The 20,108-nt window shown below is 42.1% G+C and overlaps 1 protein-coding gene across 2 annotated transcripts in view; it reads right to left on the reverse strand.

The window, feature by feature from the left end:
- Window positions 1-20,108, reverse strand: part of ODF2L (outer dense fiber of sperm tails 2 like) — a 2,421,058-nt gene that overhangs the window by 434,302 nt on the left and 1,966,648 nt on the right. The gene's annotated exons all lie outside the window — the stretch shown is intronic.

Raw genomic sequence — 20,108 nt, forward strand, 5'->3', positions numbered from 1 at the left:
CAAATCCTTCAAGTTATTGCCAGGAAAGTAAATCCAGAAAGTGTGCTGTAAAAAATAACGCTTTTATTTGTAAAAATGAAAGAGCGTTTTCGCCGTAGTATTACCACAGCTTCTTCAGAACAGCCTTAGGCTGTGTTTGGTCTTGTTTCTTAATTGCCTGAACTGTAGAAAATTTTCTTGGGATTTATTGGCGTGACATGCTTTTCAAGCTTTATCTCTGAGTGTGAAAAGCTGCCTGCTGTTTTTTAACAAGGAGCTGGGCTATACCTTACTGTTTTCTTTCTGACAGGAGCATGTGTGATCAGTATGCATGCACAGGTTTTGTTAAATGCATAGTTGGCTTTATCAAGTGGGAGAGTTTTTAGTATGTTCCAGTTTTGTTTTGGCAATGAAACTGGACTGGTTATGCACATATTTACCTGGGTGTTGCCTAACGGGATTTCTTATAAACCTTTTGGCAAAGCTGGGCAAGTGGTCACTTAGGTTATCGGGTGTCTAATGTAGAGGCCTTAGAGATGGGTTTGTTGCATCTAGTGGATATATATAAATATGGGGTTCATATTACGTTGTCGAACTTTCAAAAGTCCGAACACCATATGGTCAAACCCATACAGTCGAACTTTAAAAAGTTCAAAAATGTCAAAAAAATAAAATAAACAGAAAAAACTTACCTGGCGGTTGTAAGCAGGGGGCAAGCCCCGCTGCACCCACACCCACTCTTTAAATATACCAACTCCAAGATCGCACTACAGTGCAGTAAAGGGAAATCTTCCCTCTCCACACTGAACGGAAATCCCCATTGAAATGTTCGAACTTCTGAAATTTCGAACATATGGGTTCGACAATATGGCATTCGAACTTGTTACAGTTTGACAACATCATATGTATCCATAAATATGTACATAGAAGCTATAAAGATTTATACTGGTAGAAAAGGTGTCAGATGTGGTTAGGTCCAGTCTATGCTGAAGACCTCAGTGATGCTAGTTTCTTGGGGTATACTGGAGGATGCCAAAGAAATTAACTCTTCTGCTGTACTGATATTGTTGTCAAGGAGGGATATATACAAAGCTATGATACATGTGGTGTTATAGGAGTTTAGATTGAATGAGGAATTGCAAATCTCTACATTTTTAAATGAGGGATCTTTGGCCTGGTATGGGGTTATGTTTAGGCTCTCTGCGGGTATATAAATGCTACCCAACCTGCTTTTCTGGATTTGCAGTCGGTCCTAAGTATACTACATCCTGGTGGGAGGATATGGTGTTCTTAGATCTCTGGTTTTACCCAGGTTTCTCTGGTAGCAAAGATATCAGGTTGATGCTGTGATATAAATGTGTGTTGCTCAGTTTCTTTACTGCATACATTTTTAAGGTTAACGTTTATGAATTTTAGACTTGTATGCCAGTGATGCAGGAGGAGGGGATGTTATACTATTTTCGCTTGTGTGTGAAACTGAGTAAGTGGCAACTTGGTTTGGACCTGTGTTGGGGTGTATTTCTTCACATACCTGTAGTGTGGGTAGGGGAAGCTGGAATAATGCATATGTACATTTTTGTTTATACATTTAAATTAGTTTGAAATTTGGACAGTTTACTTTCATACAGTTTTGTCTGAACAGATATATAGCTGTCAAGACTGTGGGCTGTGTAAAAAGTGTTATAGCTGGCATTATCAAAGTGGGGGAGGATCTATTAAGTAGCATGGTGTTGCTGAAAGGTGTTTGGTAGTCAGTTATGTGCATTAGAAAAAGGAGAAGAAAGAGTTGTAGCACATTTAATAACATGCTGTCTGATTGAGAATGGCAGGTTAGTAGCAGAATGATTGAAAGGAGGAAATATAAGATTTGACTGGCAGAACAATAAGAATTCTAAGGGTGGAAATTCCTAGTGATTAGAGGTAATGTGGATAGTGGAGCTTATCGAAGTATATGCTTAGATGATGTGGAAGTGGATTCTAATTGGTGGTAAGGTAAGGGAACATAGAGAGCCCAACCCTGCTGGTGGTCTAGCATCTGATGCAATCCGTTTAATCAGCATGCTCTGAAATGTTCTCACCCACTGCCAGCGACCTGAACATCAGAAAAAGTGAGTAAAAGTGATATTCAAACCCAAATGTAGGCTTGGACTTAGTAATGCAATTGTATTAGTGTAGCTGTTTAATTAGCTGCATTATGCTGCTGGGAGAGAATTAAAAGTATATGTTGCTATGCAATGAAAACAAAACATGTTGACATTATTTTAGTTGCAGACATTACACATCCCTTATAATCTATCCAGTCATTGTCAGTCAAACATGACATAGCTCATTTAAATCCGGCCTTCTTTTAAACATTGTTCCTCCTCTGTATGATATGTTCCCACAATTCCCAATTTTTCTATGCAATTTGCCCCTTACCCTTTTCTAAAGATCCCAATCCCAGTTGTTTTACCTCTGTTACTATATTCACTACTTTTAGACGATGATTTCCATTTTCTAGTAATTCCTTTTTTGGCCATCACCATAATTAGACATAGCAAGGCCTTACTATGTCTAGGCAATTCAGATTCTGTATCATACCTAAAAAAATTTCCTTAGTTACACTAATTTGCTTACCCATTATCTCTGATAGAGAAGTCTGCAAGGAATCCTTAAAGTCTCTCAACTCATTACAGACCCATAAAATATGTTCCTATTTACCTCTTTCTTCCCCATCACACTTCCAACATTTGCTGTCTACCTGAGGAAAAATTATTTAGAGTCTACTTGGGGTATAAAATACCTATGTAAACACTTCCGAGCAAAGATCTAAATCTTCTAAACTCGGGTGCATATTTGGGAGATATACAAATATACTCCATTGTTTCTTTGTGAAATGCTTATCCAGTCTATCTTCACAAGCTTTTCTAACCTCCTGTGATTGATTCTTATACTTATCATGCAATATTTTGCATGCTCTACTAATTATTCCTTTTTTTAACAGCAGCTTCTATTCTAGATTCTACTAAAAATTCTACCAGTGCTGGTCTTTCACTCAGGATCCCCTACTTTTTCTCTTTCCCTGTACTCTGATGTCAATCCTCGATAGGGAAGGCAATCTCTAGCCTGCAGTCCAAATAAATTCTTCTCCACTTCCCATTATATTAACCTTCCCTCTCTAGTTATTTGCTCCGAATACATTGGTTCTTTTGCCTGTTTTCTCCAATAAATTCCATCCCCCTCTTGCCTATTTGTCTGTATCCCTAATTACAGTCATCCCTATTGACAGATCCTCCTTTCTCAATTCCTGTGTTGACTTAGTTCTTAGAATACTTTCTGCTATGTTATGAATATAATATTTTGTATGGTTATTGTTACTCTCCTTAAGGATCTCTTTCATCATCATCCCTTTCCACTGTGAATTGTAGGTTTCTGCTTGTGCTATGTATAGCAGCCTTAACTGTGTAGATCTGAAGTACTCCATCAAATCAGGTAATCAGAAACCCCCTTGTTCTGTTGGAAGAATCGGCTTCTCCCACTTGACCCTTAGCATCTTTCCCTCCCAGATAAAATGTTTCAGCTCTTTATTAATTGCTATCCACAACTTCTCCCTTGGTTGAAAAAATATGCATGACCTGTGTACAAACGTAAAGGGACTAAAAACATTTAACTGTTTGTATCTTGATACCCATATCAATATAACAGAGCTTCCAATTTCTCTGTTTTTGTATTATATTTGGTTTAGTCTCTTCCCATATATCCTTAGCTGCCGCATCAACATCCTTTTTAATCCATACTCCTCTAAGTACTTATTTCTATCATGTCCTCATAAATATGGCTATTGATGGACCAATTCATGTGTGGGTTACATAATTTACAACTATTGCTTTTGTTTTAGCTTCATTAATTTTGTATCCCCAAAACAACTGAAGCTGCCTCTAAATGTTCCACAACAGTGAAAGGACCTTTTCTGGTTTTATCAGGTATAAAATAATATCGTCTGCAAATACAGCTAACTTTTCTTGACTACCACACCAGTTATATCCTTGAATGTCTGGGTCACTTATTTTCTTTGCCCAGGGTTCTAAATATAATACAATTAAAGGAGAAATAAGACAACCCCTGCCTGGTTCCTCTGCTCAAGCAGAAATTATCAGAGAGGAACCCACCTACTTTATTTTTTGCCTCTGATCCTTCATATATCCTCCTAATCAACCTTATAATTTTACCAGGGAAAGCAAATGCTTCCATTTTCCAGCTCATAAACTCCCAGCTTACTCTGTCATATGTTTTATCTGCATCAAGACTCACCAACAACAGTTCTATTTTCTTACATTCTGCTTCCTTCTGGATCATCAATGTTCTGTTAATGTTGTCAAATGTTTGCCTCACCTTCACAAAACCACACTGATCCATATCTATCAGTTTTGGCATCATCTTTGCCATTTTCACTACAAACACTTTATAACCATGATTTAGGATTGAAATGGACTTGTATGGAGCTGAATCTGATGAGTCTTTACCCTATTCACGTATTACAGTCTCCACCATTTTCTTCCAGGATTTTGGTGTTTCTCCTCCTTTTAAAATAATATTAAACAAACCCTTCCAGATCTTTATCAGTTTTTTCCCTCCTAGATTCCAAACATCCATGGGAATACCACATATTCCTGGGGTGCTTTCCAGTGGATTGGTCATACATCACCATTTTTATCTTATCTCCTCACATCCTGTTAGTAACTGAGCCTCATCTACCTCTAGCCTTGGCATATTTAATTCTTCAATAAACATTTCCAGTTGTACCTTTTCTTGATTTCCATGTTTCTCAACATTATACAGACTTCCATAAAATTTCCAAAATATTTCTAGTACTTTTAGACTATCACTTGCCATCTTCCTTGTTATAGGAAACCTAAGCTTGGCAACAAACCTTTCTACTTTCTGTTGCCTGAGACATTGTGCCCTGGAGTCATCAAAATAAAAAGTTGCTTAACAGCAATCTTTCTAAACTCATGGATATCATTGAGGTAATCCCTTATATTCTCTGTTTAACTTTCTGCAATTGCTCCTAGCCCCTCTAAACAATTCTTGTAATTTCTTAACCATCTCTATCTTTTTTATTTCCACCCTATTTTTAAACACCAATTTAATTTTATCCCACTCCTTAGCTATATTTTCAGAATTAATTTTTGTCATTAGACTGCTGAATAATTCCCACTCCTCATTCCTTAAATTCTTTTCAACAGATAGGTGGGAAAGTACCAGTGTCTCATTTTTATTTCATTACCCTGGATTTTTATTTTAAATATAATTGGTGCGTGATCTGAAATAGTTACTGGATGCGTATCAAAACTTTCAATTAAATGCATAAATAAATCCTGTGAAATGTAAGTTCTGTCAAGCCTAGCCTAGTTTTTTTTCACTCAGAACTCCTACTGCTAAATGTACATCTTCCATGCCAAATATTTTCATAAATTTCTTCAAAAATCTAACCTTCTTTGTTATATTTTCCATTTTTGCCCCCGACACATCTTCACTGTTACAAATCAAATACCTGTCCCCACCAAGAAGTAATATTCTCTGCAAAAAGCTGATTAACACATCTACAGACTTGGGTTAACGTAAAAGGAAGATTTTCCATGCTAAGATGCATGGCACAGCCCGTGGTTCTACTAAGTGCTATCTGGTTCTGTCATACCTGTATTGCTCTCCCAGATTGGGAAAACACTTGAATGCTTTCAGAAAATATGATCTCCTAGCCAACGAAAGAAAAGTATTCTGTTTTTACTGCTCTTTATCAGATTGTCTTTGTGGAGACAGAAGTAGTACATACAGAGCTGCTTCTGCAAAAATTTGCTAGAGAATATCTTTATTGTACTCAATGTTCTTTGTTTTCACTTAAAACGTGTTACTAGATCAAGCCAAGAGCCTTAATCCAGTCATTCCTCTCTGCAAGAATAAGAAAAAGAAAGTACAGTTGTGTACACTTACCATAAATGTAGATGTTCGAGTGTATTCACTGTTGCAGTCATCACACTTGGGTTATCTGCCTGCAGTGAAGGTGTGTACAGAACTCCAGGTTGCAGCTTCCAGGATGTCCCTGGTAGGGACTCCCCTGAGAAATGCTGTAGAGGGTGAGGAAGCCCTAGTGAAATGAGTTTTGATCCCATGTGGGATAGGTTTTCCATGGTGTTTGTAGCGGAAATGAATGCAGTGTGCTATCCATTTGGAAATGGTTTGCTTTGAAATGGCCTTGCCCTCTTCCCTTGTAGCAAAGCTGACTAGCAGTTGGTCAGTTTTTCTGAAAGGCTTAGTCCTGTCAAGCTAGAACCTGAGCTGTCTATGCATGTCCAAGGAGTGCAGGATCCTTTCCCCTTTATTCTGAGGATTAGGGAAAAAGGTTGGTAAATGAATGCATTGGTTTAACGCCACACTGGATGCCACTTTGGGCAAAAATGATGGATTAGTCCTGAGGGAAACCCTGTCCACATGGAAAATAATGAAGGGTTCCACAGCCATAAGAGCTTTTCTAGTACAAAGTTAAGGTCCCAGGCAGGAGTGGAAGCTCTCCTCTGGAGTCTTAAATTGTTAGCTCCTCTTAGGAACTGTTTGATCAGAGGATGAGAAAAGAGGAGTGGCTCAGTATTGTAATGAGCTGAGATGGCAGAGGCATGAATCTTAATTGATGAGAAGGATAGGCCTTTGCAGAGTAGCTCTGCTAGGTAATCTAGGATTTGAGGTAAGGTGGGAATGGCTGTGTCCTTTCCTTGAGACTGGCTCCAAGAACAGTATCTTTTCCATTTTTCTGAATAAGATTTCCTAGTACTAAGGCTCCGTGCCTCAAGGATGACATCCAGCACCTGTTTGCTGTGGGTTGCTGGTGGTGTATTCAGGGAATAAGCCAGGCTGCAAGGTTCAGGGTTTTCAGCTGAGGATGCAAAATCTGTCCCTCCTGCTGGGACAGCAGAGAAGGGTTCTGATGTAGGTGCCAGGGTGGCACTGCTGTCAGACTGCATAGGAGTGGGTACCAGTCCTAGCATGGCCAGTCTGGTGCAATAAGGATTGTCCTTGGCCTGTCCTGTTTGATCTTGTGTACTACTTTTGAGAGGAGGAGCAGAGGGGGAAAGCCACAGATTAAGAGGTTTTCCCACGTAAAGGATAAGGCATCCACTTTTCATACTTGGCTGTGGGGACTTCTGGTGCAAAATTTGCTCAATTGATGGTTTTGGAGGGAAGCAAAGAGGTCCACCTCTGGTGTCCCCCACCTGTGGATTAGGAGTTTGAATGAGTTGGGTTCCAGTTTCCACTCATGTGGGTCTAGTAGATTTCTGCTTACGTTGTCTGCCAGTGAATTTTGTTTGCCTGGCAGGAACTGAGCTTGCAGGTGTACTTGACTGCTCAAGGCTGTGTTCCACAGGGCCATGGCTAACCTGCAGATTCGGTAGGAATGGGTTCCTCCCTGCTTGTTTATGTACCACATAACAGTGGTGTTGTCTGTCTTTATCAAGAGTTGTCTTGTAAGGATAAGGTATTTGAAGGCTGTCAATGCATTCTGTACAGCTAACATTTCTTCTTGATTGATATGCAGGTGAATTTGTCCTGGGCTCCATTTGCCTTGAATGCATTTGCTTGCCATATGAGCCCCCCATGCATAGTTGGATGCATCTGTTGTCAGGGTTTGGGCAGCGGGGAAATGAAAAGGAGTCCCTTGTTGTGGTTGCAAGCCTCTGCCCACCAAAGGAACGCCATCCTTAGACAAGGAATGATAGGAATCAGTGTTTCCAGGTCCTGAGCATGTTGACACCAAAGACCTTTTAAGTACCACTGAAGCTTCCTCATATGCAGTCTTGCATATGGAATTAGTAGAATGCATGAGGCCATGAACCCTAGGGCTTGCAGTATTTTTCTTGCAGATAGCTGGGTTTTGGTTCATAGGTAGATACTAGGCTATTGGCCCTAGGGCATAATTAAACCTAGCCAAAATGTTTCTGCTTTCGCCTCCCTCCGACATGGTTTAGTTACCTACGCCTCTGTCGAGCAGGGCCACAGAAGTGATTCCCGGGGTGAATTTCCTGTTTCCCAAGCACTCATCAAGATTCCTCTTGAAGAGCGGTAAAGAGGAGCTCTGCTTCACATATATGGGGACCTTATTCCAGAACAAGGGGAGTCTCTGGGACACGAATCTGTCCCTCCAACAAGTCCTGTTTATTGCTGATGTCAGGTTTATGTTCCTTGAGCGTGTAGCTCTGGCGGATTGGGTTTTCCTTAGGTGAAGCATTTCTAGCAATTTGGGGTTTGACATAGTCTTGTATGTCAGGCAGAGATCACCTCTGAGTAGCCGGTACGTGACCGAGTACAGTTTGAGTTTTTTTAGCCTTATGGCATAGGGCATCTGTTTAAGGCCCGTTATCCCCTTTGTGAGGTACTTTGGAGGCCTCTCCAGTTGCTGCAGATGTCATGTAAGGTACCTTCCGAATGGGGAATTATATTCAATAATGGGTTTAATGAGTGATGAGTAGAGGGGGACAATAACTTCCTTATTCCTAGATGCAAACCCCTTTGTGATAAGGTGGGCCATGTAGAAGGATTTTCTAACCACTTTAGCGATGCGGTTGTCGAAGAAAAGGTTACTATCCCCCTGAGTCCCTAGGTCTCTTATCACACACTCTGTGTTAAGTGGGCTGCCACCTATGTTGTAATTTATAGGTACTTGTTTTTTCCCAAAAGGGATGACAATGCATATTTTGGCATTTAGCATGAGGCCATGACTTTGGCACCATGTATCTGTATCAGTGAGACCCTTTTGAAGGATGTCTACATCAGTAGGAGTCTCAATTATAGCACCCAGTTTGCAGTCGTCTGTGAACTTTGTTAGCCATAGTACCTCCATGTTTGCTTGTACCTCAGAGAAGTAGATACCGAACAGGAGGAGCCCACTAGTCACAGGTTTGGAGTCGGATCTAGCGTTTCCTATGCTCACTAAATGGGTTCTATCCGTGAGCCAGTTAGCAACCCATCTTGTAACGCAGGGGTTTATATTTAGGTTGATGAGTTTGTCTATAATTCACGAGTGGGGAATGGTATTGAAGGCCTTTGCAAGATCAAGGTATGCTGTGTGAACAACCTTTCCCTCGTCTATTGCTTTAGTGACCATTTTGAAAAAGTCAACCAGATTTAGGAGAAATGACCTTCCGTTTACAAACCCAAACTCAGTGGGGTCTAGGGTTTGTAGGTTCCCAATGTCATTGTTTATGAGTTCCATGATGATGCACTCCATGGCCTTGCATACGAGGCTCATCAGACTGATGGGGCAGTAGTTCCCAGGGTCAGTGGTGGCACCTCCTTTGTGGAGTGGGATAATTGTTGCCATGCACCACTCTGTGGGCACATAGCCTGAGGTGAGGCTGTGGTTGCACATGGTATTAAGGTGAGGGATTAATTCATTTTGGAGTTCATGTAACAAGCAGCCTGGGATGACGTCTGGTCCCATGGATGCTGTGCTTCTTGCCTTGGAGAGTGCTGTTTTCACCTGAGTGTCTGTGATTTTAGGGGCAGCACAATCTTCTGGTATAGATATGGGCCCTTTAGGGGGTGGGGTGAAGTTTTCACTGAACTTATCTGCCAATATGCTGGCGATATCATTTGGTTCCATGAATTTTGAACCATTATGCTGTAGCTCAGAGCAGATCTGAGAGTTGCTATTTAGGTTTTTGACATAGCTAAAAATGCTTTGTGGTTGTCTTTGGTGTCTGCTGCGATTTTCCTTTCAAAGCTTGCCTTAGAGACTTTTATGTGGGTTCTTAGCTTTTTGCTAAGGTTGGTCAGGGAGCCCTTCCATTCCTGGGTTTTTACTCTTTTTTGTAATAATTTCTTCCTTCTATTATAGAGCCTATTTATGGCAGGGGTCCACCAGACTGGTTTCCTCTTTTTGGAGGAGTGGGTCTTGGTCTTATTTGGGATAGCACGGTCCATGCACTCATGTAGGTGCTTGTAGAGTGCTTTTGTGGAGGATATAGCAGATTTAATCATATTGACATTCTGCGTGGGTGTAACGAAGTTTGCCACCTCTGTCTTGAGAAGTATAAAGTTTGCTGATACCTGGGCTGTGTTTAAGTTTCTGTGTTAGCCATACCTTACTTGGGCAAAAAGGAAGTTTATTTGTTCACCAGTGAGAGTGCGGAGCTCTGAACAGCCTACCTGTCCTTGGAGGAGTGGTTTCTGCCCAGAAACTGTAGTTTTATTGGCCAGTAGTTTGAAGTAATTTGTCAAATAAACCTGCTTTTCTGGAGTGAGGAATGCCATCTGGGAAGCTGTGTTCAAGCTTGCTCTCAGGAATACAATCTTTTGGCTGGGTACCAGATGTGATTTTTTTCATTGATGGTATACCCCAGAGTAGTTTGGAGTCTTTTTACAAACGTCAGGTGCTGAACTAGTAATTCCCGACTGTCGGCCTGAATCAGTCAATCATCCAAGTATGGGTAAATTTGAATATTTTTCTGCCTGCGGTATGCAATGGCTGGAGCCAGTCACTTTGTGAATATCCTGGGTGCAGTAGATAAGCCAAAGGGAAAGTGCAGAGAGCCTGCCCTAAAACGTAGATATTTCCTGCAAGATTCCATTATGGGGATGTGCAGATAAGCTTCATGTAAGTCTAAGGTGACCAGCCAGGAGTCCTTGGCTAGCATAGGAAGCAGCTGCTGGAGTGTAAGCATTTTGAATTTTGGTACCACCAGGAAGGTGTTGAGAATGGAGAGATCCAGGAAAGGGTGCCAAGAGTTCTCTTTCCCAGCCACCAGGAACAGTCTGGAGTAGAAACCCTGTCCCCTTTGCACTACTGGAACAGGTTGAATAGCTCTGATACTGAGAAGAGGAAGCACTTGCTTTTGAGCCTCTGCCCACTGGTTTGGAGGAAGGTCTGGCAACCCACTTGGGGTTGGCAGTGAGTGGAAGAATAATCTATATCCCTGGGATACAATGTTTAGGACCCATTGGTCCTGGGTAATGTACTTCTAGTTTTTTGCATGCAGGGCAAGTTTTCCTCTTAGTGGTGCAAGTACTTTGGGCATGGCTGGGAAGGATGACAGACAAGTCATTGTGAACTTTTTCCATAAGGGGGTGGCTTACCACTCCCTGTTTTTGAGGTGAAAGCACTCCATTGTTTAGATCTCTGCATACCCTGAGACTGTTGTCGTTATGGTCTGTTGCCCCTGGGTTTGGACTGAGAAGTTCTGGGAGGGACTGGAAAAGACCAGTTTTTAGAAGGACAATGCCTACTGAATCTAGGTAGCTGCACCTGTAAGAAATCTTTAACAGTTTGCATAGATTTAGCTTTTTCCTCCATCTTTTTAAGAACTTCTTCTGCTTTTGTGCCAAACAAACATTCTTGGTTTAATGGAGCATCTAGTAATTTTGCTTTGACATGGTCTGGCAAGATTTGTTCCTTCAGCCAAGCATGCCTTCTCAGTAGAGACCCAGTGACAGCAGCCCTACAAGATGCTTCTAAGGCATCAAAACCACATTGCAGAGTAGGTTTACTAACTTGGTTTACAGAATGCGTTAACTCTTGCAAATCTTTTTTTCTGTACAATCAGGAATCAACAACATTTTTGTTTAATTAGTTCCATAATATGCTGCTGGTACTTCAACATGTGAAACTGGCAATTTAAAGCCCTGATGGCAAGAGTTGAAGAGGTATATACCCTTCTTACCCCATCTGTCTAAAGCCCTGGAATCCCTGTCCAAAGGGGGTAGGGTTTTTGGCTGTAGTAGCCTTAATTCCTTTAGGTCCCTGGAAAATGGTCTCTGGATCAGCAGTGGGATTTTTAAAGAGAAATTTGTGAGAGTCAGGTCCTCTGTAATACCTGTCAGGCCTTCTAGGAGCTGGAGGTAAAGTATTAGAGGTAAGACTGGATTCCATGAAGACATCATCTACAATATCCAGGACAGGGGTTATAGCTAGAGGCCTGTGCTGAGGTAAGTCTAAAAATTCCCAGAGTCTTTTTTTTGGACTGTGGGTAGTCCTGGCATTCCCAGTGGAAATGCTCTCATAAGGTATGCAAGGTTTCACTGAAAGAAAAGTCCTCTAGAGGGGAGGCAGTGAGAATGGAATGCTTTGCATCTGAATCCTCATAGGTAGGTAAAGGCATGTCCTGGTAATCAAAGGGATCAGAGTCATCGGACTCATGGTTTGTAGAATCAGAAGGAAAATCAAGTCTTTTGTCTTTTAAAGAGGGAAGGCTGGCTTTCCCTAATTAAAGTAATAAGGTCTTCAGCCATTTCAAGCATTTGTTTCTGTGGCATGGGAGCTTGAGAATGTGCTTTGGTCATCGATTTTCTAGGTGTAGTGTGAACTCTGGGCCTGAGAAATTCGGTAGTTTTAGTCAGAAACAAAGTAGTTGGTTTAATATGAACATCGGAAGGTCTGAATGCACCCTCAGAAGCCGGTGCCTGCACAGCGGCTCTGGACCCATCCAAGGTAGAGACATCCGCAGGTTCCATAATCGAAGAAGCATCTCATGGCATACTGAACTCCGAATGGGTCTCAGTAGAGGCCTGCAAATCTCTAGAAGCAGGTATCAGGGGCTGCAAAGGCACCTCGCTGAGTACCGGTGGACTGGCAACTAGCTTAACGGAAGCATTGTCGGCAGTTTTGGACCTATGCGGTCTGTCTCTGTCTTTATCCTTACATTTTTTTCAGAAGATCAGTAATCAGATGGTTTATTAAAGCCATTTTATAATATGGAGAATGAGAGCGAAAGAATTTAGCAACAAAGACAGCTCAATGACAAATAGTTCCGGCATTAAACAAGGCACAAAACCAACAGAGAGGAATGTCGTGGTCCAGGCCTAAACAAGTGATGCAGTAAGAATGAAAATCTCTGTGAGGTATTTGCTTTCCACAGGCAAGACAATTGCTAACTTTTTCTGACATCAGTTAGAGCAAGAAAAAAGGATCCCCAACAGGGTACTTAGCTTTAGAAGACTTCAGGTTTGAAACTCGAAAAACAAAAATGTCAGGTAGCGACCGACCGGCACTTGTGAACTGCTTCTGCTTCGGGCTCCCACCCGTCAAGAAAAGCTGATGTAATGGCATAGACTGCATGTTTTATACCCGACGACCTGACATCATGGAAGAAGCAACAGCAACCGATGCTGAAATCCCAAGACTCTGATATTCGGTCCGACTGAGGGCTACCTGCAGGCAGATAACCCAAGTGTGATTACTGCAACAGTGAAACACGAAGATCATCATGAATTATTCTTGTATCATGCTCTTTTGATCAGACTTTTTTTTTCTTTTTTTATGTTGCAATGCCTACATTTCTTAAAACAGAACAAGGAGAAAGTGAAAAGAATGAAAAAAAATCTGGAGCACCTGTTTACTTTAGTATCCATTTTATATATGAAATTAATGGAGAAAATGTTAATTACAGTATGAGGATTATATCATGTATTATAGAAATACTATCAAGAACAACATTTTGTTTTAACTGCAGTTCTCTCCCTCCTCTTCCCCTCCCTAAGTGACCTTCCAAACATTAATGACATGAAGTAGGACATATGCTTTAGAGTCCCCTACAATTTTAACAAAATCACAAAAGCCCAATATTTCCAGATTTTCTTGTTCTGCCATGTTTCACAAATATAATTAATCCTTTGTAATCCCACAATTACTTGTCAATTTCAGAGTTGTTGCTTTTACTCCTGTTCATCTCCATCTTCCAAATCCAGTCTCTGCTTCATTTCCAGCATACTATCATTTATTCTAGTCAACTCTTGTGCTTTTTTCTGTCTCGCATGCATTTTCCGTTGAAACACTGGAAAAGGTTTCACTGTCACAGTCTCTCTGTGGTCTTTATTACCAGAAGTACAAGAAACAGAATCTCCTTCTGTTTCACAGCTCACTTTCTGTTGGAGAAAGTTTTGTTTCTCATTAGCATGCTCTGCATCAAAAATGATTTTTCACTTCAGGAAGGAATATTCTGAAGATAGCTGGGTACAGCAGTTTGAATCTCATGCCTGCTTCTCAACATTCCTTGATTTACTCATCTTCTGCCTGGTGTACTGTGAGTAATTGTTTTCTACAGTCTACTGTCTTCCACTTCTGGTACTTTGTCCTTCGGTCACAGTTTTGTCAAAATCAACTCCTTCAGCTGTTATGGTTGCATCTTTACTTTTAAAGGTCTAGGTTGCTTTCTCATGGCCAGGTTTGGAGCAGACACATGATGCACCCTTTCAATTAACAACTCTTGTTGTGGAACACCAGTACAGTTGCTTATTTGTGCTTTCATAACATTAATACAGTCTTTTCCATCCAGCTTCTCTGGTACAGTAGAGAATCTCAGGCTTTCCCTACAAGCTCTGTCCTCTAATTCTATTATTTTAAACACCTCTTTTTGAGCAGTCTTATATTCAGCCAGCCTTTTATTCAATTCACCCTCTGACTTTTGCAGTTGTATCACCTCATGTGAATATCTGTTTACATCTTCTTCCATTGTTTCCAGCCTTTTGTTGTCTAAGTTGAGATATTCCATCAGTGCTTCATTTATTTTAATCAACTTATTTTTTCCTGTGGAAAAAAATGTCTTGCACCAAAGCTGGAGCTTGCACTGCTTTTTGCTGAACAGCTGCAGAATTCTTACCATTTTTCCCTCACCTTTTGTGATTGATTTTCTTTCAGGTTCTCTGAATGTCTGTTTTGCTAGAATTCAAGCAGTAAATTTACTAGCCTGTTACTGAAACTTACCCAAAAATGAGAAGTTATGTACCTACCATAACGTTCCATGTTAGTTGTCTTCTCTCGCCTTCTTTCTTGCTTGATGGGTTCGGAGCCGATCCTGCACTTTGCTAAGCTCGAGAGTCACTTTTACCAGCTTGAGGCAGCCCCATATCCCATGATGCAAGGCGGTAGGTACCCAGATCTCGTTTGGTACCTATAGGCAATAACACCTAGCACAAAAAACTTCCCAGAAGGAAAGAAAGGCAAAAAGCCTAAAGGATGGGCTATAAGGAAGACCAGACAACTAGCTGGTCTTAAGAAGCATTCTTCCATATAGGGAGAAAAAGGTCTGTCCAGGCCAGGGGGCAGGAGGGAGGGTCGCAAGAAAGAAGGCGAGAGAAGACAACTAACATGGAACGTTATGGTAGGTACATAACTTCTCAATGTTAAGTTGTCAATCTCGCCTTCATTCTTGCTTGATGGGACCACGTCCCTAGCACCTCTATCCTGCGTGGCTCAATGGAACAGACTCTTAAGAACTGTAGAGCCAAAACTGGCTCTATCCCTGGAAGCCAAATCCAATTTGTAATGAGAAACAAAGGTATGAGGAGTGGCCCAAGTGGCTGCTGCACAAATAGTTTCTAATGGAAGTCTAGCCTGAAAAGCTGTGGAAGTGGCTAAGCTTCTGGTTGAATGCGCTTTTGGTTTTGAGCACAGCTGTTTTCCCCTGAGCTGATAGATTTCGGAGATGGTGGAAGAAAGCCATCTAGATAAGGTCACTTTGGAGACAGGAAGGCCTTTCTTATTTTCAGCATAAGAAAGAAAGAGCTGATCTTCCTGAATTGTTTTGTTCTGTCCAAATAATATCTGAGTTGGCGGTGAACATCAAGATAATGTACTTTTTGTTCCGATCTGTTTGAGTAATTAGGGAAAAATACAGGGAGGTCAATAGATTGGTTCAAATTATTTTTCGAGGCCACCTAGGCAAAAGGTTGGATTAGTTCTCAAGGATACCCTGTCTTTGTGGAAGACCAAATAAGGGGACGAACAGAAGCAATGAAGTTCTGACACTCTCCTTGAGGAAGAGTGTTTTCCATGAAAGAAATTTCAGGAACATGAAACAGCTGGCTCGGAGGAAGAATTAAGGATGTCAGCACTAGATTTAGGTCCCATTGAGGAGGAGGAGGACTCCTGACTAAAATTCCTTTAGAAAGGCTCTACAAAGCCTGTGGGACATAATGTTGTGATCTGCAAACCCGACATGAAAGTTCGAGATAGCAGCCAACTGAACATTGACCGTGGAAGATGAAGAGCCCGAGGAAAGATTTTGAACAGGGGCAGTAAAGGATCTATATTTTTAGCTTTTGCCCAACAGCTGGTATAAATCCTTCTAGTAGAGGATTTAAGGAACTATGATATCCCTAACAGGATTAGAGATCATAGGAAGCCTGGCTAAGGAAGGAAGTGGAGCAACCAAGCTGTGAGGTTGAGAGAAGGAATAGACCGTGCAGCTGACCCGAATCAGAAGGTCTGGCACTGGGTCCAGATGCGAGGCCAATAGGGAGCAATGAGAATCATTTGGTTCTCAAAGAATCAATGGAAAGGAGGAAAGGCATAAAGAAGTCCCTGGGGCCAATCCTGGGTTAGAGCGTCTCTGGGGATGGCCTGGCAGTGGGAAGAGAGAAAAGAAGTCTGGGCATTTGCTGTTTTGGGGAGTAGCAAAAGATCTCCACTATAGATTGTTTGAGAGACCACTCGTGAGGCATGAGAATAGCTCTGCTCAATCTGTCCGCTAGAATGTTGGTTTTCCCATGAGAGGAGATCGCCCATTGCCAAAGTCTGACAGCTTCTCGACACAAGGGGTAGGACTTGGTTCTGTTTGTTGATATACCATACTACAGACATGTTGTCTGTGTGAACTGCAATTGTTCCCAAGGGAAGAAAGTCATTGATCCATTGAACCATCCTGACCATGATAGATGATTCTTGAAAATTTGTGTCACCAGGATTTGGTGATGCATGGGAAGTTGTTGATAAGACCACTGGGTGAACAACATCCATTGAAGAAGACGCATGTAGAAGCGGGCCAAGGGAAGAAGAGTAATGGCCACAGCCATGAAGCCCAACACCTTCAGAACCATTCTGGCTTGCACCTTTTGCTGGCCAGGATGATCCGACTTTGGATATCTGAGATTCTTTGGTCTGTGAGGGTTGCTGACATCCGAACAGTGTTTAAGTTTAAGTAATAGACTGGCAGGGCAATAAGGAGGATTTTTCGTTGTTGATCGAAATTCCTAATTGAGTGCAGAGATTTAATGTGTAATCTCTGGCTTGAAGAAGTTGATGCCTAGTGGTGGCTGAAAGGTGCCAGTCGTCGGACGGAAACACCTGGAATCCTTGACGTCTCAGGTGAGCCGTGACCACTGCCATACATTTGGTGAACACTCTGGGGGCTGTAGTGAGACCAAAGGGCAGGGCTCTGAACTGAAAATGACTGGAACCCAGCCGGCGGAGAAACCTTCTGGAGGTCTGTGAAATTTTTATGTGATACCTGAAGGTCTATTGAGCACATCCAGTTGTCCTTTTCTAGGAAGGGCAAAACTGATTGAAGTGTGACCATTCGAATCTTGTCTTTCTCACAGACTTGTTGAGTCTGCTGAGATCAGTCTCCCCTTTTGGGGACCAAAAGAATCTTAGTAGATTCCGGCTCTTTTGTAGAAGCTTTGATACTTCTAACTTTGCAATTTCCTTAGACCGGTGGCACATCTGGAAGGGAATTTTGTGAGTGAAAGGACTTTCCTCGAAAGGAATCTTGTAACCCTCGGATATGATCGACTGTACCCATCTGTCTTGAGAGAGAGAATGCCAGACTGCCTCCAAGGATGGACAGTCGGGCAACATCTCAGGGATGCTGGAAGGGCTTGTCAGAGAGAGGCTGTCTGCTTCCCTGGTTTTGTGGACCCCTCTGCCTCTACCCTCTGCCTCTATTCTGACCTTTGGGGTAAGGTCTAGGGGGGTAAAAAACGACCCCCCCAGAAGAAAGAGTCTTGCCGTCCTGCTCACACCTGGTCAATGTATCCTTCACTTGAGGGCCAAACAATGCTGACCCATCAAATTACAGAGCCGCATCCAGGATTGATGTCTAAGAGCCACTCCTGTACCTGCGGCTCTACTCGCTCCATCTGCTGCATACGAGATCAGTCGCATGGAGAAGTTAGCTATAGAATTAAGGATTCCTAGCTGAGAAGCAATCTTTTCTTGAGCCCCTGCAGCTGTAGGATCCTGCACTACTTCACCTAGTTCCTTAAGGATGTCCCTTTGGAGTCTGGTGAAGTGACATAAATAGTTCAGCGAATGCATGGCAAAGGTTGCTGAGGAGAACATCCACTTACCATACATATCCATGGTCCGAGGATGGACTGGTATGGAAGGATCTGCAAGTTCCTTTTTAGTGGCGGCCGCCACCACCATGGCATCAACAGGGACACCTTTTGTAAGGAATTGCTTTTCAGAATTAGACAGCCTCCTAGGAACTGGCTCTACAGAATCAGGAGCAGCCCAAGCCTTTCGGCAATAACCTCCATAAGGGGATCGAAAGGTGGAGACACCCAGGAGGTGGAGGGTCGAGATCCAAACGCCTCTAGGTATACTGACTCATCCTCGGAGGGATTTATGGAGGCCAGTTTCCTCTGTTTTAGGAGTTCTAGGATGTCTGAAAGGAGACATCCTCAGAGGGGATCTTGGGGATCCCTCCGACTCATCTAAGTCGGTATCTGAAGTGATAGACTCAGGGGTCCAGGTGTTTGGATCTCCTGACTGGTCAGGAGAATCCTCGGAAGAGGTTCTTCTCAGTGGGAAACCTGAGGCCTGGGATCCCTAGGTCCGGGAGCAAGAGATATCAACAGGCACTGTAGAGGGAAGAGCTGGAATAGACTGCTGACTGAGCCCAGTGGGAGATCCGAGAGAACCCATTCAGAAGAAACTGGGACTGAGATAAGAGTAGATGCTGAGGGTGCAGAAGGAGGTGGTATCTGCCCTCAGCCATTAGACTCCAGCTCCAAACTCTGTTGTAGAGTTGAAGGAGGAACTTGAAGGTGTGGACTAATAGTCGTCTGTTGAGATGGACTATGAAGCATCTGGGCCAGTGCCTGTGATTTTAATAATCTGCTTACCACCCTCTCTAAATCATGGTCAGATAACCAAGAAGAGGTGAGGCCGGTTCCAAAGAGGGGAACTGGAACTTCTCTGACCTCTTCCTCGAGCCGACACGGATCGACAAACCAGGAGCCGAGATGCATTGGCTCAGCTGGAGTCGATGCAGGCATAAATGAGTTTGTTTCTCCTTTCCTGCAGGACTCTCTGGCTAAAAGAATGACATATTGCACAGGAGTCCTGCAGGTGGAGTCCCCCAGGCAGTATAAACAAGAAGTGTGATCGTCTGTCAGAGACATCTTCTTAAAGCCTGAGATTGGACATAGTGGATACAAAAACAGTACACACACAATCCCAAACAAACAATTAAAATTAAAATATAAGCAGTAAAACCTCACACACACAAAAATTAAGGAGGAAGGATAATTTTAGTCCATCATGGGATATGGACAACTTAACATCACAAGTTTACTAGCTCTCTCATCTGAGTTTCTGCTTTCACACAGAGAGCTGAAATTAAGTTGTTACTCAGTATGTGCAGCCATCATGGAAGTCCAGTATGTATTGCTAGGTTATCAGTTCCAACTCTGGGTTAGCATAAATCTATATTAAATAAGAGGATTTTGCAACAGTAAAATCATAATGGCAGGCTGTTTACATGGCAACACACTGTTTGGTGTGCTTAGCTAAAATAGTACATCTGCAGAGCAGATGCAATGTTTGGTATACATATCCAAGCACTAGCTTATGATCAGAAGGCAAAGTCAGGAAACTTTTCTGTTTAGGTGCTGGGGGATTGTTTTACTGATGGCAAAGTGTTTTTCAGTTGGAAAGGAACTCAGAACACATGGGTCAGAAGAAGGATGATTTAAAGGAACTGATTCAGCGACACCCATATTTATAGGGACATGATAAGATGACATATTTAGGCATATGGATTAAAAAGGATTCTCTAGGGGCAGATAAGGATATGTAGGAACAGAATAAACTAATGGTGAGAAGCTCTTGGTTATGGATATAAATAGTAAGATACAATCAGTGAAAACGTTACTAATCTGTTTAATTTTTATATACCGGTCAGTTAAGGCTCATATGCATAACACAAGCAGAAGGTTATAAATATATCTATATCAGATAATCGAATGTCTAATTAAACGAATAACTAAATGCTGACCACTAATAATCGCACACATAAAACACTGAATGGCAGTTTCCACTCAGGAAACACAAATGAAATGGAGGGCAGTGCCCCCCATAACCCCCCCAACTAAATAAACCA

The sequence above is a fragment of the Protopterus annectens genome, chromosome 10.part0 (genome assembly GCF_019279795.1).
Source record: "Protopterus annectens isolate FY-2018-M chromosome 10.part0, PAN1.0, whole genome shotgun sequence".
Taxonomy (NCBI): Eukaryota; Metazoa; Chordata; order Ceratodontiformes; family Protopteridae; genus Protopterus; species Protopterus annectens.